This window comes from Columba livia, chromosome 2 (genome assembly GCF_036013475.1).
Source record: "Columba livia isolate bColLiv1 breed racing homer chromosome 2, bColLiv1.pat.W.v2, whole genome shotgun sequence".
NCBI classification, from domain to species: domain Eukaryota; kingdom Metazoa; phylum Chordata; class Aves; order Columbiformes; family Columbidae; genus Columba; species Columba livia.
Genome location: NC_088603.1, coordinates 110713201 through 110736011, shown reverse-complemented (window position 1 = coordinate 110736011; position 22811 = coordinate 110713201). Strand labels below are relative to the sequence as shown.

The 22811-nt window shown below is 35.9% G+C and overlaps 1 protein-coding gene across 5 annotated transcripts in view; it reads right to left on the bottom strand.

Moving 5' to 3' along the window:
• The window catches only part of DLGAP1 (DLG associated protein 1), a 410661-nt gene that overhangs the window by 241320 nt on the left and 146530 nt on the right, over window positions 1-22811 (bottom strand). For all 5 annotated transcript variants that reach the window (XM_065053243.1, XM_065053244.1, XM_065053242.1 and 2 more), the window contains one exon: window positions 13668-13778. The gene's annotated coding sequence lies outside the window, so the exon portion shown is untranslated. The remainder of the gene's footprint in view (window positions 1-13667; window positions 13779-22811) is intronic.

Below are 22811 nucleotides of genomic sequence, written 5' to 3'. Positions count from 1 at the left end.
ACTCTGAATTTTAATAGTCCCTTTAAGTAGAACCACTGTAGAGAAACTGATTTTAGAAGCAAGATAAAAGTCAGCGAACAGTGATAGAACTCAAGGAATTAGAGCTGATGCTTCGAGTGAAGGATTTTCTCAGAAATATGCAAAGAATTGAGACTGCATGTATTCAGTCAATAATGTATTCTTGATATGAAGACTACAAAACATCTCCCCTATATTGAAATAGTAGCTACAAAATAACCTTTAAAGTATTTGTGACTTTTGAAGAACACTGACAAAACAATAGCAATTCACTCAGAATTTACGTTTACAGTTGTTAGAAGACTTTACCCTGCAAGTAAATGTTATCTAGCTGTCCAATTAATCCCTTATAGACCATCCAAGAGTATCATTAATTGCATGAAACAGTTAAAAGTAGATTATTATCTTCACTGGAAATGGAGCAGCCAAAGAATAAAGGTCATATGTATTCTCCCTAACGTGATGGAAAGTCAATTTGAGAAAGGTCTGTGTGACTCTTACTCCTCATTCACTTTATTCACAGTAGTTATCCAGTAATTATTTTCACTTGAGGGTTTTGCATTTTTTAAAATATATAAACACATTCCATAAGTATGCATTTAACTTACAACTTGTGAAAGGGCTAAATATAGTAGCAGGGATGTTGCCTGCTTGCACATTGCAGAAGTGTGACATTTGGTACCCAAACTGCGATAATATGGAAAATTGGAAGGACACAATAAATTACAAATGATTAGGCACTGCAACCTATACAGAATATACGTGTATACATTATATACAAGTGTAGATTATATAACATCTGTAAGTCCTTTTTCCTTGCCTTTCTGCCAGCTAGGAATTAAAAAAAAAAATCTGTGCTTGAGTTGTTCTTAGAAAATAGATACAAACAAAATAAATACCAAGTTAAAAATGAAAAACTAGGATACTTTTACCTATGTACAAATTATTATTTTGGGGTAGTTGGTCAAGAATTATAGTAGTTATTAGTTGTGGACACAAACTGCTAAGTTGTCCTGGTTTTGGACCTAAATTATAAATTCTCTATTGAGTATCGATACATGACAGCTTTAGTATGTTATCACATAGGTTTTGCTCTATAATGGAAATAGAAAAAGCACCAGTAAGAAAAATCCCAGTATAAAAATATTAATAATGAAAACCTATCTCTACAGAATGTATTTTCCAAGATAGAGGTCTGTGATGTCTGTGACAAGGGTATAACCCCATGCATGAACACACACATGCTTCATTTTTTCTAGCATGGAAGTCCAGAAAAAAAGGAATCTGCTAAGTGCAGGCAGAGCAAACTTCACACCCCACCACAGCCTCCTGCCCAGCACCCTGCCGATCCATCCCAAGGCCTATGAAGCACTACATCCCACTGCAGCTGTAATTTGAATAACACATTCTGTCAGATTATGCAAATTTCAGAACAAATCATACATGATGTATTTGGTACTAATATTTCCTACTGGAAGGTAAAGTGGTCTGCAAAAATCACAGTTAGTTACATAAATATTGTGAGAAATGCATATAACAGTTTTTCAGTCTGAGATTACATATGAGTAATGTAAGAGGTGAAATTAGTAATTATCTCATTTTCACAATTAAAAGGGGGATGATTACAGACAACCAGAAGAGCAAACCTTGCCTTGTAGGTCCTTAGGCCTGTTTATATTCTGGGTTAAGAAACAGCTGATTGCACTTTTGTACAAGAAGTTGTATTTTATGAAGAAGGATATTTAAAAATACACCTGGGAGTCTTTTTGCTCCCTGAAGTCCACCTATTCTTCTATTATAAACAGACTTTCTCTTGCTAAACAGGAAACATATATTTCCATTTAAATCTGGCGAGATTTTTCTGTCGTTGTTGTTGGTTTTTGTTTGTTTGTGGTTTTTGTTATTGTTGTTGTTTTGTTTTGAATAAAAAGGCAACCCTGAATTCTTTTATGTAACAGGCTGAAGCAATGGCAAATGCTCTTGTCCTCTGCAAACCCATTTCTCCTGTCGCTGTAATTCAAGCCAGGTGACTTCTTTGCTGTTAGAACTGGCTACAGGACAAATTTCATAACCCAGACAATCCTTTTCTAGGGGAAGAATCATCCCTACTGGGATGAAGTACGAAGCAAGTAAAAAACAGCCTTTGCTGCCAGACACAAGCAGTTCAAGGAGACTCTCTTGTGAACAGAAAAGACTGGGGTAACTGGTAGCACTTAGTCCAAACTCCTTAACTTCTGAACAGGCAGGAGGACGGAAAGGAGAAAGAATGCAGAGCAGGTAAATATTTGGGAGACTTTCAGGCCAAGGGGAAGGAATATAAATAAAATGCCTACTAAACACGTTCCTATTCTCAAAATCAGAAAAATGCACTGGGGAGATAACTCATTGGAGAAAAACCCTTTTGCTTAAACCACATGGAGGCCAAAGATGACATTTGAAGAATGCTGGCATTTTATGTTACAAACCGAGGTTCGCCAATGTACATCAGATACTACAGTACAAGCCTTCTTGCACTTCACATGGACTAAAGACGGTTTTGAGAAATATGACTGACTGTTGAAAAAAATGAATACATAATAATAAAATTTCTATTCTAAAGAACAGCCAAGGTATGAAAAATAGATGCCGCAGGTCTGATTGGGTTTTTGTTTGGTTGATTGGTTTTTGTTTGGGTTTTTGTGTGTTTTATAAGTATATAAACAGCATATATATAAAATATTTATATATATATAAATATATATAAGTATAAATATATATATATATATATGAACAGTATGGGGACAGTAATCTGTCCTCATCATTTAGGGATTTGGTCAAAACCATTATTTGCTGGTGCTATTTTCACCACCTAAAGACAGACCCTAAACAACTTAGATTAAACCAGTAACTTGGTCCTGGTCACCTCGGGTGAGATGTACTCAGTCATAGCACCCAGACTAACACCACTCATGGGAAGCATTTGAGAACTGAGAATGAAAAGTAAAATATGAAACTTAATTAGAGCATCCATAATGCAGCAAAATAGACTTGTGTCTGATATCAAATGGTCATTTCAGAATTGGTGGAACAGGTGGTAACATCACATTTTAACAAAAAAATAATTCATTTATAGGAAAAGCTAAACATCATATGCATTGAAAAAATAGTATTTATAGATGTTATTATTTTATTTCAATCAACTACAGTCTCTGCATAGATGTACATAATTTAAATAATGAAACAAATAACACTATACTATGCTAAGTAATAACATTCATCAATTACATTGCTGATTTTTCTAGTCCAATTTAACACTAATTCAAGCTTAGATTAACAGATGATCCTTGGCTGACCAAAGAATAAAAATTTCTGAGCTAACAGCCTTCCCAGTGAGCGCACACCTCTACCAACCTTCACATTATATCCCCAAGCAGAAGTTCAGCTATAAAATTTGAAAACAAAAATTACAACATCATTGTTGACACAAGCTATTTGTGGGTTAAGTGATGATGGCAGGTGGGAATTAACGGTGCTCAGCAACAGATTTATTTCCCGGAGAAACTCGCGCGCTGTAGAACATGTCCTCTTTGGCTCTATCAAACAAAAGATTTCCTCAGACATGAGCCCACAGTGAGAGCATGGGAGACAAGTGTGCCAACAGAAATCAACAACAGTAGAAACACTGTACTACCTGTGTCTTGTCTAACACCTGGATTTAATGGCATCAGTGGGAATAATCAAAGGCTGTTAGAAGCCCACTAAGTTTTCCCCAGTGCAAATCCAAGTCCATTTCCCAGAAGTGTTTCAAACACCACGGACTCTCATCTTCCCACGTAGCAAAGGGACAGGGATCACTCAAACACCAGCTCTGTTGTCCACAGCAAAATTGCTGTCCTGATACACCTACTGCCCTCTAAAATTGCCATAAACGATACATTTCCTCTTGGAGATGCCTCCACTTTCAAGATCCTCAGATAACTCCTCACACTAGAAGAATATGGAGAAAACTAATTGCTTAATGTGTGTCAGGGTATCAAGTATTATTATTACGACTAGAACAGCAAAGTATAATTAACTGATTAAATAGGTTCTGCACAGAAATGTTGCCATCTTAGATATAAACAGGTAGATTTTTTAGACTAAAAAAGTAATATATATATCAATATAGATAGAGAGATTTTGGGATCTAAATAATATTTATTCAGACCAGGATATGAAAGTCTCAGCTTTCACAGATTTTTTTTTTTAGGGGTAAGTAGGATTACTAAAAAACTGCAGGGAAAATTGTTGAAACGATTAAGAGAATTCATATAAATTTAATCAGGATTTTCCAGAGTAATGTTTGATGTATAAATCAAGTCTGAAAAAATATGCCACAAATTTGCATTCTGTGTCCCTGAAAGAAGGCAACATAGCATTTGTGCCTCATGCATTTTCCCTTGGTTTAGTACCACTGTAGCTATGAATAAAAATATAGCAAATATTATGCACTTAGAAGGATAACCAAAACCAGCAATTTTTCAAAGTCAGATTTTTTTTCCTTCTTTTGCACAGAGGTCCAGCTTCTCTATGGAAGACATTTCATTTCATGAGGTTAAAAAGAACACTATATCACATCTCTGTAAAAAACAAGCATTACATTTATTCAAGATTTCCTCACAGAAAATAAATAGGTTTTCATTTCTCAAACACAGAGAAAATGAAACAACTCTGATAGACTCTGTAGCAGTATAAACTCTCAGTAACTATAAAAATACAAATTATTCCACCAGTCCTTTTCAATCATTCTAATGAAGAAGGACCTCTGACGAAGTACCCAAATTATTATGAAGAACCACAACATAACAATACTGTGTATATAATTAGTAAATCAAATGAAACAGCATTGGAGACAGAACAGCTGTAATACAGGAAAACAGTGACATACTGATTCAATAAAATATATTTGTCATTCTCAATTTGTTTTACCATTTGGATTTTAATTACAAATCAAGTACCTAATCTAAGATGAAACCAGATAATTAAATTTATGCTAGGTATGTGTTTCCAGAAAGTAATCAATCTAACATTTTAGAAAGAGGGAAGAAAAGGTTTTCTTTTAGTTCATTATGATTAATTTGTTTAAATATTAGGAAACCACTGAGTAAATAAATATAATGAAAATACAATAGCAATACAGAGCTGTACATGTGAGAGCTACTTAATATAAGAAACATTTAATTTAGTATTTACAAACTAACAAGTATTGGTATTATTGATTTTCTCTTGTTCCCTGACAGCTAAACGATTACTTGGAGAAGACATTCTACAAGCACACAATCTTACCATAATATCAAGTGTAGTAAAGATGAGTAAACAAAAATAAAAAACCCACCATGTTGTTGAAGGCTACAACAGTCCGGCAGCGCAGGATGAACAAATTCTTGTAGTAGAAGGATAGTAGGATACAGCAATTATTTTCTGTTTTGTCAGATACTCAGGATATTGATATCTCAACAAGAGATCAATTCATTACCCAAACAGTCTCAAGGTAGTAATTTGTCTAAACCTAAACCAGATGCTCTGTCAAATAAGGTAATTTCTAAAACTATGCTGTGTTCTGTCTGGTTCTGTCATGCTTTCCCCACAGCGTGTTCTCCTTTGCTTATTGTTGCTCTAAGACACTAACTCTTGTCATGATACTTCAAGAAACCTGACTGGTGTCACCAAGTATCAAAGGATCAAAGCCAGATCAGAAATCTTGCTGCAGGACAAAGTTCATCCTTGTTAAAAATTTCCACTGGAAAAAGAACAATCCTACAAGAGTTCAAAAGCATCTGCATGGAGGTGCTGGTTTTAGTATCATAGCTTGCTTATTGCTGGTGAATTAAAACAGCTGTACCTCCTACAAAGTTGCTTAGATGTATCTCTCATGTCAGATTGCTCCTGATCTTAAATCTAAGAATCTCCATAGTTACTTAAAGTCATATTTCAAACCAGTGGTGTTATTTATTTCTTGAGTTCATACTGAGTGCCTTCAGTCTTGCCAGTATTATTTTGCTTTTGGACAGATTCCACATCACATATCAAAGAAAATATATTTTGATCTAATCAGTCCAGTTTGTACCTCCTGGGACAGCTAGGTTGACTCATCTCCTTGAATACACTTTCTGAGTTACATTTTAAAATCAGATAGAAAGACAAAAATTACATTTATTTGGTATTTTCACAAAATGCTTTAGGAAACTAGATACAGACATACGCATAACCACACATATATAATGTAATATAAAGAAATGTGATATAATAGTTACATGACTTACTCTGTGTAAGCATTTCTCAGACTCATTTGGCTAAATCAATAAGTGAACTTAGTTTATCATAAAACAGCACAATTCAATTTTTACTGTGTTTAAAATCTAATTTTAACAAGGTCTATCCACCAGGAAGCCAAGTACCCTCCAGACCAGAGGGCATTTTCATGCAGTGCTCTGAAGCCAAAATCACAATAGTGTTACAGGAAAGCGTGACACTTCCCTGAGACACGGGGAAACATTAGAATATATAATTTGAACTGATGTATAATAAAGCTATTGAAGTTAACAAAGATATATATTACTTTTTGGCTCACATTATTACTTGTTTACTTACAGAAACCAAACCCCACAAATTGCTAACATTCTGCACTTTCAGTTTCTCAGTCACTAACAAGAAATAATCAACTGCTTGTGCAATGGATACCTTCAACTGAAGTACCTTGCTGAAATGTCCTGACTTTAAAAATATAAGATATTTTAAAATTGCCTTACAATTAATTTTCCAGCACTGGACATCACAACAGCTGCTATTTAGTTTGAACTAAACTATAACTAAACTAAACTGAACTAAACTTGAACTAAACTATAAGATGTGTGAAGAAAACACACAGCAGTTCTTATCAATAATTTGTCTGAAATACATATTGCTTTATCTCTTTGTTGGACTTGATAGACCACATGAAAGATCTACATGATAACAATGAGAAATTCCACAGTCAGTATCATTTTATTCTGATAATGATATATAGTTCATAAAGATGACAAATAGCTTTTATACACTGATACAGCCCAAACAAACTAGTATTATAACCTTCTTGTCACACTGACATCTTGGATAAACAAATTTCCAAAATATCTATGATACGTCAACAACTGCATAAGCACTTATTTATCTTTGCATGTTACACTCAACTCAATTAACTTTTATGTAAATTACAATCATTTGTACCCTGACTTTTTAACACTGGGCCGACATGTCTGTTTTCTTATACAATAAAAGGTAAGTTTAAAAACCTGTTGAGTCAAGAAAAAGCCCTAAAACCTCCATGTTCTAGGTTACTGCTCTATACTAAGTGTTCACGAGGCAGAATTGAGATTTCTAGAGCCTTACAAAACTCAGCTTTGTGAGTACAAAACACTCAGGAAAGAACCCAGCTCTGATTCAAGGGATACAGTGATCTTCCTCATCCATAGATGAGCGTTACTTTGTTCTTCATGACCATCCTATGTCAGATGCATATCTCTGAAAAATAATACTAGGAAATGGGTTTGTAAATAGTATTTGTACTGATTACAGATCTGGTTTACAGGATGGGTGGCTCTTAGCCATGCAGACACTAGGCAGTGAAGTGTAAAAGGAAAGAAAATAGATAATTTCTACATTAAGGGCTGTAGTGTCCAGCGACAGTGAAATTACTGCTTGTACTGGTGCATGACTGGATGTTTAATATGTCTATGTAGACCCTAATTCAATATAATTCTCATGGAGGTAAAATCAAGCCAGCCAGACTCACTCATTTAAGATCAAAGTTTTCCTAGTGAGAGACAACGGTCTGAAGCAAATTCTTTATATAGACAATATGACAGAAAACCAAGAAATAATACATCTATCTTGTCAACACACTCAGACCACAGAGGAGATCCTGAAACGTGACTGACAATTCCTGTTCGGGCAATCAAATCAGCTGCTGAAAGACAACCAGAAAGAACAACTGTTGCTCAGCTGCTCCGTGACACCCATGAACATGAGCCTGGTCTTTTGGTCTTTTCCCTACCAGCAGCAGAAGAATGGAGGTAGAATAGCATCCCATTACTGCAACATGAGTGAATCTTATTAAACAGATGGGGTATAAGTACTTCAACAGCAATCTCAAGTAGCTCCTATTAGGTCACAACATTTTTTAGCTGTTCTCACATACAACTAAATAAATGAGCTGACTCTGTGAACAAAAAAGGCCAGTGGAACAACACAGTCTGACCTGTTGTGTAACCCATCAGGGACCATCTCACAGTGCTCTGCAACACCTTGGACCAAGCCCCATTTGTAAATCAGAGGCAGCATATTGCTTTTAGCTTTGCTGTATTTCTAGAGGAACCCAAGAGATCTTGGTAAATTTAATGAGTACATTTCAAGGATGTTTGAGCATCTAATTCCCTAAATTGCTTCAGCAATCCTAGCCTTAATGCCAAATGATATTTTTTAAGTTACAAGAATCCACAGCACTGCTTGGTAAATCGTTCCAATGTGTATTTACTCCTGCTTAAAAATATGCACTTTGCTTCCATTTCTAGGTTTAACTTACATATACAGGATATTTTTGTCATCGCTTGTGAGTCTCAGAAGATCAGTATTTTGTTGCCTTCCACAGTAAGAAGATATTTTTCTAACTTCACCCCTATTCACTCCCCAAAGACTGAATCAAACCAGCTATTATTTTTAGTCTCATTTGAACCAATCTTGTGGCTTCTTCCAAAATCTCTTCAGTTTTCAACACCTTTGTCAAATGTGAGTGCCTTAATGAAGTATGGGCTAGAGTGGCCATATTTGGAATAGAAAGGTGACCCTCTCATATTTGTAAGCCCAAGTAATGCATTAAGCTGCCACCTGCAGAATCCTGTTACAGTTGGTAACATACCATGCTGTCAAAAACCTTTTCAGAATTTTGATTTACGGGATGATGGCATGGGAAGAAGGACCACAACTTCTCCTACAATTCAGTCAATCAATAACTGGGTGACACCAACTGTCAAAAGGCAGGAGATGAAAGGTGCATTTCTGAAACAAATTTATATTAAAAAAATGATTATAGCTGTGAGGAATTGTTATCTATTTCTGCTAGCTGTGATGAAATGAAATTTTGTTCAGACTGATAAAGACAAAATGATGGCCTTAGTTATATTGAATATCAACCTTCCTCTTTATTTTGTTCTTTTTTTTCCCCAATTAAATATTTAACCTGCCTAAGCAAATTTATTGCAATTTTTATTACTCAAAGATAAGTCTTTATTGTTTCTGGTTATTAAAGTCTCTGTAGTTTTTAGTTATTAATGATTGTTTCCCTATTTATGAATAGAAATTGAAGTTTTGATACAACACTTTATATCTCGGCACTTCTCTATCTGCAGTTTCTGATATTTTCTCTACCTGTATACTATAACAACATTTCCCTTATACCTGCACAGATCATGATTTTTCAGAGTTATGACATTATTGTTGTCACTACAGCATTCAAATCTAAGGAGTGGTTAGGAATAATTTCAGTACGAAGCTAATCCCAAAACATTACGTATATTCCCTGGACTCCACCTTGCCATGGATGCAAAAATGCATTTGGCTCTTTACATTTTATCATGTCTTTCTTGGTGTCTACATACTGTTGCTTAGCATAATTATCCCTATCTTTTCTTTTGATGTTTGGTTCTCCCATAAGTAGCCAAGGAAGCATATAAAATGCATTTTCATTTGAAATTTCCCATTTTATCTAATAGACAAGACAATTCACCTGTCTATCTCATTGTCTTTTAAGTTTATTTTCTCTAATTCATAGGCTTTGTATATTCAATCAGGGAATTACCATTCAAGCTATAAGAAGAAGTCTTGTCTTAGTTTTTCTTCAAAAAACCCCAAGCAAGTCATGATCAGGTTTCAATTAGCATCCAAAAGCTGTTTTTATTTTATATTTGATTACACTAACCTTTGCCTCATCTAAGCTTTTGTGCCTTCTCACTGTACTTTACCTGAGGCAACACTTCTAATTTTTCTCATTACAGCTGTTACCTTCACAAGAACATTAGTAAAATACCTTACACTTCCTCTTGTACTGCATCAAAGATCATAATATCTTTTAATTGTTAATTTGTTCTCTATGTCTTGTGTCCTTTTCCCCTAAGGAAGAATATTTTGAAGAGCCTGAGCCTGCTGCATAATTAGATCATACAAAACATCCACTACCCTATCTCCCAATAAGACAGGCAGACCTTAAGATTTCCATTTCTTTCATACATTCTCCCTGAAGAGGATTAATTATATTCCTTTTGTTTGCCCTCATTAAAGTTCAATTTCTTCTGCGTCCATAACACGTTTCATATAGATTCTCCTTATCTGAATTTTTCAAACCTAGTCATAAGCCTAGTCATCTCCCTGCTGATAAATATAAATATGTCTTGATTTAATGGCATATTTAAACTCCATCTGCATGTCTCTTGAACAAAATTCACAATAGAGCAACATACATTGATTCCTTAAGAAAATAAATGGACCACACCCCGTTATTTCTAATAAATGTATCAGTAGTCAAAATACCTTCTTCAATGACATAATGTTTTCTTTTGTATTCCTTTGTTAAAAGATTGCTTATGCCCCTACCTCACATCCTTTTGCCCCAAGCAAAATGTCCCCTTCACAGAAGAGCAATAAATGGGTAGGAAGCCTCACAGAAACTGGTGTTTCTTCTGAGAAGCATCTGTATCCTCACAGGACTAGTTAGCTTCTGTTGTTTTGTCCATTCAGATTATTCTAAAATGAATGGTATTTTTTTGTGAGTTCTAACAGCGTTTTGGTCACATTTGTGTTGATGTATCCCCCAGCATTTCCCTCATTTTATAAGCAATCGATTAGTTTTCAGAAAACCCTAGTGTATTTACAATAAAAAACCACTCCCTCCTGCATTCTCCAAACAATCATCTGTATTGAAAGAATTACCTTTTACACGTCCCAATACTCAGTGAAAAAAGTTTCTACTCTGCCCCCCAAGTGGTGGTGCCTTTGCTGATTCTGAGTAAGCAGAGGGTTGCTATATAACATAACATATATAACATAAGACCTATGGGGAGAGGCTGAGGGAGCTGGGGTTGTTTAGTCTAGAGAAGAGGAGGCTTAGAGGGGAGCTCATCACTTTCTATAACTACCTGAAGGGAAGTTATAATCAGGTGGGGATTGGTCTCTTCTCCCAGGCAGTTAGCAATAGGACAAGGGGGCATGGGCTTAAACTCTGCCAGGGGAATTTTAGGCTGGATATTAGAAAGAAATTCTTTACAGAGAGAGTGGTCAGGCATTGGAATGGCCTGCCCAGGGAGGTGGTGGACTCGCCGTCCCTGGAGGTTTTTAAACTGAGATTGGACATGGCACTTAGTGCCATGATCTAGTAAACAGACTAGAGTTGGACCAAGGGTTGGACTCGATGATCTCTGAGGTCTTTTCCAACCCTGTCGATTCTGTGATAAGGAGGAGCGTGTGTGTTTGTATACACCTACAAATGCCCTATTCAAGATCTTAAATACCCTATCTGGAACTGGGGGGATCAACTGAACAGGCAGAGTCTATAAAATGTCATAAGAAGGATGAAATTTAATAACATAACTAAATCACAAGTTTACTTAATAATTATAAAAGGAAATCACCAATACTCAGGTGAACTTCAAGTAAAAATACAAGCAAAATTGGATATGAGATTGTTACTGGAAAACATCTGTCATGATGCATGTGAACTGACAATACGTATTTCCTAATTTTTGCAGAGGTGAACACACAGTCTTAATAATATTCTTATTGCATCATTCTTAACATCCTTGGTCCTTCAAAAAGACACATGCCCAAATCCAGGTGCACAGAACAGGCAAAGTTGAGCACAGTTGTAAGAAACTGAACATTCGGAATTCTGGAGATAGTAATTTTATTCAAACCACAGGGAGCTGAGAGGATACATTTTTTTTTTTTTTCTTGGTGTATGAAAATGCATAGTGATTGATATAAATACATATAAGTAATAAGTAAATGTATTACTGTGAAAAACAAATTCCTAAGCTAAAAATCCAGTTTTTACTTGAGAAAATCACATCATTGCAAACATCGTACTACCATTTCAATCAAGTTTTAGATTTTTACAGATGGCCAAACTGAAGCAAAGGTAGTTGAACTGACCTTATCAGTTTACATTGTCAGAAAATATATGCTAATTCCAAGTCCTATTCTGCAAAGAAAATGCACCACTTTTTCTAATATATACGTAACCTTAGAAATATTTACTTGCAACCTATAAATACACATATGCATGCTATATATGTAACATACAGGATCAAATAAGCATATTTATTATGTATAAGAAGTCATCATGGATACAGTTTTATGGCTATGGAAATGTTGCAGCAGCATTGGTATTTTCTCCTCTTATAGTAAGTTTACTAAAATACAAAGCTGTTTCTACTGCTGGGTAATTAGATAACACTCTAACTGCAAGAACTTAGATGCCTTTTAAGTGAGATATCCATTGAAATTTTTTACATAGAGGGAAAACAATAAGTAAAGATCACTTTGGAGTGATACAAAAAGTATTCCAGACATTTTATTCAATATCTTAAACTTACACTCCCGGGAAATTTGCAAATTGAAGTATAGTATCATACCTAACTCATCCCAATATACCCATAGCCAATTATATAATTAATATATTAATATAACATTATACTTATATTGCTTGTTACTGACCTGTAAACAGCAGAATTATCATAGTTCTAAGAGTTACTTTTAAAATCATATCAAATCATAAGCAGCATGACCACCATTTTAAAAAGAAATATAAATTAAAAATACTCTCCCTAGTGCATGCATGTTTAAGTCTGTCATATGGTAATAGAGAAACAGCATAGGGAACTGTTGATTTTAATGTCTCAATATGATCAGCTTTGTGAAATACCTAAAGTTCACTACATGTAGACATTTCACCACTATTCGCTTTGTGTTCAAGAGGCAGAGATGCCAGAGGTTGGCTTATCTTCAGTATGTCTACCAGGACAGTAAGGTCCTGTCTTTGTGTTAAGAAAAAAAGCTGCAGAACTGTGTAAAGGGAAGTTCTTTGCTACCAAAGCTTCTCTGGGCCACTTTAATGTTGAATCCAAGATGCCGCAACCACTCCCTCATGTTGTCTTCTTTACTTAATTTTTGGCTCTGATCCCTCTCTTGCCTTATACTGCTCCAGGCCAAATCAACCCTTTCCTCTCATACTCTCTATGCTCTCTCCACAGCTGTGGCAAATCTAGTCCTATGGGGCTCTACTCAACATTGAGGTTTAATGCTTCATTTTTATGTTCATGTCAGACACATGAAAATCATTCATGACAACTTTGAAAGACACCTGATATTAATGGTGCAGCCTGCACATTTAGATAAGTACAAAGATGAGTTATCATAGAAATCATTTTCTAAGCCAAAATAGCAAGCTATCAAGCTACCTTCATTTCCACTAGAGCAGTTCAGAATTTGCAATCATTTGGCCTCCTGCCTTTTACAAGAAAATCTGGAGAAAAATGAATAAAAGTGATAAGTGATGCAGAGACAGATCAAGGAGAATGATAGAAGAATAAGAAAAAAGGACTTACCTCCTTTAGTCAGTTTTCCATTTTAGTTTGTTTCAATAGTTGAAAAAGGAAGAGATTTTTAGCACACTCTTTAATTCAGATGTCAGTTCCAATATTTGATGCTTGACTGTTCTGAAACACAATCAAAGAGTAGCAGTTAAAACTACTAGCCTGAACCAAGATAAAATTATTAACATGCCAAGAAGCTATGTATTCATTTAAAATCACAGCAATATTGAGAGGCTTTGTATCAATGGCCGGTGGCAAAATTTTCACATGGTACCACACTGTCCTCCTTGCAAGAAAAAGGCACCAAAAAATTATATTTAGATTGCATAATGCTGCATTTGTGGTGCCATCTCACATATATTACTCTCCTTGCGCAAGGGATGAGGAAGTTGTTTTACAGAAAGATACAAAGACTAGTTGTATGCGATTGCCTCAGTAAATCTACTGAGTCTCTGCAAGCTCATCTCCCTTCCGGTCTCATCCTACTACAACGTTTTCTCACACTACAGAAGCACCATGGAGTCCTGCTGCCTCTGTCTGGAAACGCAGAGAATGGTGAGAAAACTTGACCAACCACCCAGCTGTTTCACGGTGCTTCCCCACCAGCATCCAAAATTGCAATGGCAAATCACTGCACATTAAAATATATGAATTTTTAAAATTATATAAACTGAAAATACTTATTTCCAAGCCATTTTCTTCCTCTGGCAAGGAAAATGATATATATGCTTTTTGGTTCTTAGTTTTCCAGTACTATATACTGAGAATAACAGAAATAAATGGCTTTCCTCTGTGCTCTATATATGAGCTGTATGAGTCATCTCACTATTTCCAGTTTTGTTTCTCATCACTTAAAGGTCTAACCTATTTTATTCTAGGCTTTTAGTTATTGTCGTAATGTGAACAATTCGTACGTACAAGACAGAAGAAGCACTTTTTTTTTTTTTCCTGCAATAGCAATTAACAGCTCCTATCAAACTTCTACTGTAAAGCATATTAAAATAAAGAAAAAAAAAGTATGGCTAGGTCTGCTTTAATACTAGCCTCAGACTATAATGAAGTATATTCAGTAAAACAACTTGTTTGATGTGTTGAAAACTCCAAAGTTATACTACTCTCTTGATGATCATTCAGAGAAACACTTTACACAGACCACAGTTGGGCACTAGTTGTCAGAAAAAGCAAGTAAAAATTTTCAGAGCAAAAATAACCTGCAAATATTAGAAACTCACATTTATAAAGCCAGAAGAAACCAACCCAATCAAACAATCTTATGTCCCATTTCCCATAGCCAAGAAAACTTTCTTAAATGAACTCCTTTGAAAATGGGATGCACATCTTCATAAAGCAACAAGCTTTGGGTTGAAGTTCTTCCAAATAACTGCTAAGAGGACAGGAACAGCCTCTGTACACAGGACAAGTTTATTTCTGGGAATTCCTTAAATTCAAAAGCAGCTAAACTGATAAAGGCTGCAGTCTGTCTTTTGTTACTTTTTATTTACTATGAGATCCCTTTCCAAGATGAACTAAATTCTGACATTCGTTCAAAGTCTCTGAATAGGAACACATTCCAGCAGTACTCCAATGACAGCACTTTGTGCATAGCTGGCTTTGAGGGCCCGCCTCCCCCCTGAGGTATATTTCCATCTTTAGTGTATTTCTTTTTAAGTCTAAAACTAACTTTACAGTTCTTTCTGTACAGTTGATCTTTAATTCACTTTTCTTTTTTGGTTGTGTAGGTTTTTGTGTCAGAAGGGGTAGAAATATATGTTTAAAGCAGGAAAATATGAGGGTAAAACCAAGTTGGGATATTGAGAGAGAGGTACAGAATCAGAAATTACTTTTAAATAATTTCAGACATGCATAGATTTCCAGTTGACAGGATCTCTTTTGAGAGAGGCTTTAATTTGACTACAATATTGACTACAACATAATCATTTCAGATTTTCCTTGAGAGTATAAAATTGACAGAGTATATTTAATTGCAACAAGTACACTGGAATGATTTTTCCACAAAAGAGAAGGGAGATTTCAAAGATAAATCTCTAAAGGATGAAATCATTCAGGTCCTGCAGAGCCTTCCATTTTAAGGACTTGTCTGAACCCACTGAAACTCTGATATTTGAAGATCTGCTTGAGAACCTCTCTGAAGCTGCGCTCAACCGGGTTTCTCTTAACTGGCAGCATCCACTTGGATAAGAGAAATTAAACTTGTCAGATATGTTTAGTGACAACAGAGAGACTGAGGCCAGGCAACATGAAGGTATCACCTGTATCACACGGGTGTTAAGCACACTGTAAGCCACTGCCTAAAATGAAAAAGATGAAATTTGAGAGCAACTTTCTGCAAACATGTAAGTATTTCTGATACAGTTTTGAGAGATGATCACAGATTAGTGTGCTTGAGGCTCTGTACTACATACAGTAGTATCCAAGTCAACAGTCCAATTAAATAGTTTTACTAGTTTAAAAATTGTTTTAATTCTTCATGCCTTTTGCTTTTGATCTTTCTTAGTTGTGTATGTCCATGCATGCCAGTCTTCTCTGCCCACTATCCCTGTTTTTTAATTTTTTAAACTTTTTATTTAATCAGAGAGATACAGCCATAAAAGGTTCACAGAAGAGCAAGATGATGATGGAAGGTACACAATGACTTCTGCACAAGGAACAACTTAATAGGGTAAGACTCTTTAGTCTCAAAGAGTGAACTGAATCACAGAAGATTATTAAAACATGACTAGCATGGAGAGGGTTAGTAAAGCTATCTTTTTTTAACTGCCTCATTCTGATCAGTGCAAGAACTAGAAGGCATTGAACTAATCTGTTTAAGAATGACATTCATAAAAACAAAGAAAGGAGAACAAATGAACAAAGGAAGGTTGCTCTTTCTTCAACATGCAGTTGTGCTGTGGAAATCTCTGTCACAGGAGGTCATGAACATCAAATCGTGCCCTCAAGAGGTCAGAACAGGTGTTGGAAAATTAAATTACCCAAATTTAGCTAACTATAAATGTTCAGGAACATCCAGTTCAGCAAAACCCAAAGTCTGAGATGGCTGAAGGCTAAGAGAGTACATGTTTGCCACATTCCTGTAACTTTTCTTTTGGTCTCTGATGCATGAAACAGGACATGGACAACAGACTTTTGACCTTGACATTGTAGCCTTCCAATCCCTAATATTCTGTGATTTCATGATTATGAATTGAATTTTCACTCAATGGACTGACCTGAGACTGCTTCATTGCCTGTACTCATCACCATAGCAGGGATCAGTTTAATCCTGAATCCCCCCAGTTTCTGGTTCAGTTTTAGCATACAGCAATGACTCAGATTACACAGATATTGTATGGCAGATCATTTACAAAAAGCAGAGCCTCTAAAACCAGCTTTTAGGTGGCAAATAATAACTTAATCCCCACCACGTGGTTCTAGCCAGATCTGGTCAGAATGACACCTGGTAAAAGTGCAGTGAAGAACAGGAACAAGTAATAAACTGTAACAGGTGCTCAGGGAGGATGTGGCCTCTCTGTCCTTGGAGATGCTGGACACTCAGTTGAACAAGACACTCAGAAACTTGATGTAATTTTGACATTAGCCCTGCTTGAGCCAGGGCTTCAACTAGATGACTGCCTATAATTCCTTTCTACGGAAACTATTCTGTGACTCTGTAATTCTAAGAAATAGACTCTAATCACATCTGTACCATTCCTGTGCGGAACACCAATTCACAGTGTGAGCATTATCTCTAAATTTCAATGCAAAAATGAAGGACAAGTCTTCAAGTGTTTTATTACCTAGTAAGCCACTTGATTTCTCTTCTACATGACACATCTTTACATTTCTGGGGCTCTGCTGTCATGTCATTTTTACCTGTTGTGGGTTTTTTTTTGTTTGTGTTTTGTTTGTTTGTTTGTTTTTAAATTATTATTATTATTTCCCACTTTTTTTTTTTCTCATTTCTCATATTTTCACTAAGTAACTTGTAGTAAAAGTGCATGACTATCCATTTTTCTGCAAGCAAAATCAGGATACCGGCCTAATTTAACAGCCCAAATATGTTCCATTACAAGTATGCACTTAGAGGGGCTTTATATATGGTGCACCCTTTCAGTGAGGATACACAAGGTCGCAAATAGCAGATAACCTCAGATATTCAGAAGAGGCCTCTTTCAGAACATGATTTAGTGCATATTAAACCACTAGCTTTTTTTTTTTTTTTTAACATTTTAAGCACTAGTCAGGAACGTCACATATTTGCTATCCAAATTATAGCAAAGTAGTAATAATTACAGAAATGAGGAGTGCCTAGTAACTGGCAGTCTACTGGCAAATGAACTTCTAAAAATTTAATTAGAACCATACTAGTGTAGTAGTAATGGGAATACTATAAAGCTTAGCAATGAGCACAAAACTCAACCTTTTTCCTATAAAGCCAAGACTGCAATATTACACACACTTATTCCACCTCATTTGTAAAATTAACAGTCACCCTCAGACAATTAAAAATCATGCTGAGTACTGAGCCACAGTAAATTACAAATATAATTAAGTAAATAATAAGAAAGCCCAAGTCTCTACTTAAATATGCTGCCAGTTCAGCTAATCTAAGCACAGCAAATATTAATACAATACTTCAACGTCTACAGCTCAGCTCCTGATCTATGGTAATAACATAATAACATATTAAGATTTTGTCTGTAATCAGAGCAAACCACTTATTTTCCCCAAGACAACTAGAGCACTAAGTTACCAATAATAAGCTGCTCATATCTTCCATCACCCTACTGGGCAAGGTAGGCAATGAAGATGAGCCCTTCTAGCCTGATTGTATTTGTCACCAGTAACACAGACACAGTCTTCTGACTATACTTTACTCTAAACTGAACAGACGCCAACCCGAAGCTATTTAACAGTAAAGGATTAAAATCAATGCCAATTAAAGGGCACTGCAATAGTGATTTTTAATTATGCTACTTTAGGAAGGCACTAGACAATCACTACTGGTATTTCCTGGTTTCTGCATACAAAGCAGAAATAATTCACGCCTTGAGAAAACCTGATTTCAGTAGCTAGCACACCAATGAGAAAAAAATTTAAATTCTGAATCAGTGGTAACTTCAGATAAGTACTATGCAAGAAATGAAATATGTCTAAAATTATGCTGACCGCACATGTCAGCTGTCAACAATGTACACTAGTGCTGATACACACTGGTATACGTTTACAAGCACACAGAGAAAGGTTTAAATACAATTTAATTAATTCAAACTTAAATATATATTTATACCACTATATAGCAGCCTGTGAATGGCAGGCATTTCATTGTCTCACAGCAGTTGTATTTTTATCAGCCCAACCTCATAAATATTAATTGATTTTGAACTGAGTTATAAGTCTGCACCCGACATAAAGGAAAAATCCCAAGCACAGGCTTTCCCTCAACATCAATCCACAGGAGGAATATAATATTCTCTACGAAATGTTCCTGCATCAGCACCAGTGGGAAGTTCTGCAATCTCTTCTACTTGGAGGTAGATGGTTTTAATTTGCTCCTCACTGTAAATGAAAGAATCAGTTATATAAAGCCTTAATATTTCCAAACCTGTTTCGCAATAAGGAGAGGCTTTCACAGCTCCTCACCCCAGACTGTGCCACTGTGAGATTTTTCATGGTATGTGTATATAGGACTTGGCTCAAAAGGAGGCAAAAAACTAAAACAGAGACAAGTTTAAAAAAAAAAAACAGTCATAAGCCCACCATCTTCTCTATCCACCGCCATCTCGAGAAGTCTACATATTTTAAACAGGAATAGTTATAAAACAGCTGTACTAAAGGGATGAGAGAAGGTAAAAAATCTGAGCACAACAAGAGAGAGAGCAAGGAAAGAAAGGCCAGAGGCAATATCTGTGGTCATGCTCACTCCGAACAGCTGCTGTGCTTTTCCTTTCCATCACTCCTCACCCTGTCTTGCTCCTGCCTGGCCTCACAAGTACTTCCAGCAAGGTGAAACTCTCACCCTGCACTGACTGCAGAGGAAGAGCCCAGCAGTGAACCCAAACAGCATTGTGGCTGCCGTGCAAAAAGGTCAGCAAAAGATGAGAGGTGTCCAGACCTAGCAACCAGGCATCTGGCACACGTACAATATCATCCCAGTTTCAATGAGCAATGAAAGAAAATACATAAGATAGCCTCATGAAATTTCTAGAACACAATAACAGTCAAGGTCAGTCAGCTTGTCTCTTGCTCCTAAGGAAGTGAACAAGAAAGAAAAATTTTAGCACACCATTATTTTATACAAAATAATTCCATAATGGACTGGCCAGTCCATCTGATACTTATATATCTAGAGACATATTTCGTCACACCACATATGTGGTGGAAGTCTCTACATTGTACCTGCAGGGTCAAGCTAAATGTTATAAAAAACAACTACAATTTTTTTCTTCCCATAGTGTTGTGCATCTATATGCGATTTCTGACTGTAATCTGTACATTATAGAAATGGTTCTAATACAAATCTGCCAATTTTTAAAAACTAGTGTACCTCAAATGATGTCTCCCCAAACATGTGATGCTGCTTCTTGCATTATACTGGTCTTCATATTCCTCACAATGTCTTTAAGTTTTCACCCTCACTTCTGAGAACATGTCTAGATGCAAATATGTCAGTGCAACACAAGAATTATTGTGTTTTTAAACACAATATAAATTTCAATCCCTCTCTACCTGAAAATAGTATGACAGGCAGTAAAAAATAGGAAACAAAAAAGCAAGATGTATTTTTTTCACAGTATACAGTAAAAAGTAGACAGCTTCTAAGTACATCTTCCAGAATCTGTACATACATTTTAAACATGTCCAGCTCATGTTTCTATTGTATGAAGTCTTACTCCTGCAATCATCAAAATTCCCTTTGCTTTGAAATGCCAAAAACCTGTTTTCAGCCAAAATAGCAATCACAAGGCATTTGAGCAGTTTTTGATACTGAACATGTTAAAAAACTGCATCCAGCTGTTGCAGAGAGAAATTCTCAGTTACACAGTTAGTTGAAAATATGCCATGTAATAAACTTGACTTGTGCAGCACAATTAGAAATCTGCAAACGGGGATACTTTGATAATCTAATCACAACTTTCATAAAGGTCACAATTCTTATAACACAAATCAGTCAAGGTAGCAGACCATCTTCAAAATGTTTAAGAGCACATTTATTTCTCTTTACCATTTCCTGGTGAAAAATTGTCCTGTTTATTTTTTCTTTTTCATTTATTTTTTTTCCCCTCCCCATTTAGTAAATTGCATTCCACACTTGCTTTGGAGCCAAAGCAGAACATCACTGTGGATATATGACAGAGGCTATCCCTGCAAATTGTCATGGTTAAAACATCTGGCTAGGTAATGGTTTTCCCATACAGTGCACAATTTGTTTTGTTCAGTTTTGTTCATCATCCATTGGCTGTACTTAAACTCAAGCCTTCAAACCTGCCAAACAGGGCTCTGGATACTACACTGAACATGGAAAAAAAGCTGTCAACATTGTCTTTCAACATACTACACTGGCTGGGAAAATGGAGAAAGTTTACTCCTGCATGAATTCCCACAAAACTGGACTGTCTTAGTCAAGGCACAGGAGAGACTGTGTGTTATGTCCTGCACAATTCAACATTCCTTTCTTTAGCAGAGAAATTGGCACCTTTTTTTTTTTTTAGTCAAGGGGAGCCATGTATTTTTACACCTGGCAATTTGAGAACAAAAAACTTACGCTAGTTCAAACTACCTTATCAATAGAGCTGATTCACAAAACTACAAAATAACCTCACTCATATGTCACTGGCATAAATTGTGGCAAGTGGTCATACGCAACTTCCTGGTGCACATACAAACTAATGAAAAATTTCAGTATACCAGGTTTATCTTTATTAACTAAATATTAGTTACAATGGTCTTCCTTAAAAAACAAACAAACCCCTAGACACTACTTCCAGGTTGACCCTAACCAGGACTTTTCTCTTTATTTTGCACTAATAAGGAAGACCCATCAAGTCAATCTTATGGAGTTATGAGTCTAGTACATTAGTCGCAGGAGTTTGCTGCTGGCCTATCTCTGCTCACACTGGCTGCCAACATTGCTGTTGATTTGAATGGGAACACAGGTTGCAGTAAAAAGCTTTTTAAAACCCTCACATGGCGTAATCAGGTTTATTATATCTAGCTACACAAGCACGGGTTTTCAATTATATTTTACTGTGAGAAAAATTGAAGAAATCGCCTAATCAGGAGAACTTTTTATACATATTTTTGATTATAGACTTCACAGCATACGTGTATGCAAAAGGATTGTACAAGAACAAAGAGAAAAACCAACTCCTGTCACTGCATGTTGTTTATGCTTAATTAGTTTATTAACTGCTTGATTAGCTAGTTTGTGCAGTACTTAGGAAATGTAAAGCAGTAATAAGTGCTAATTAATCATATTATTTATGTAACATTCAACTACAGCTGCAAATTGTACACACGTAACAAAAAAATACAAACTGTCTGATGGTGAAGAAACAAGCCTACATTGATGATGAACTTCCTTCATCAGGAAAAACTGAACTGGAAAGCAGTCACAGGCAGCAAACAGTAGGCTGGAGCTGCAGAAAGCCTGTTTCATGGCGAGTGACAGAAGCGTATATTAAGGAGAACATATGGTGGAAAAGAAGAGGAACTGCAAGGAAAAATGATAGTTTCATTGAATTGCCAATGAGAGGTAATAATTTCAACATCCATCGAGACAGAATACTTCTATGTGTTATTACAAGCTCTGGTGGACACTCTCTTAGACCAATTCCTGAACTGGATCATTTGGTGGCACAGCATTTAGTGCAGTAAGTTTGGAGGTGGCAAGGTGTTCCTGCTAGCACTTTCTGATGACCTAATGAACCTTGGCAAATTGGAACACCAGTTTCTGCTGTCAGAATGACTTAAGAGCTGAGTGATAAACGGGAGACAGCATTTATCACTTCTTCTGAGTTCAAAATCATGCATAAATGGATGAAACAAATGGAACAGAGTACCTAGTGATGGTAAAAAAGAAGAAGAAAGCGTTTAGTGGTATGAAACATGAAGAATGATATATCTGCTGCTCTAAGAATAAAATTAGAGTTCTACGAA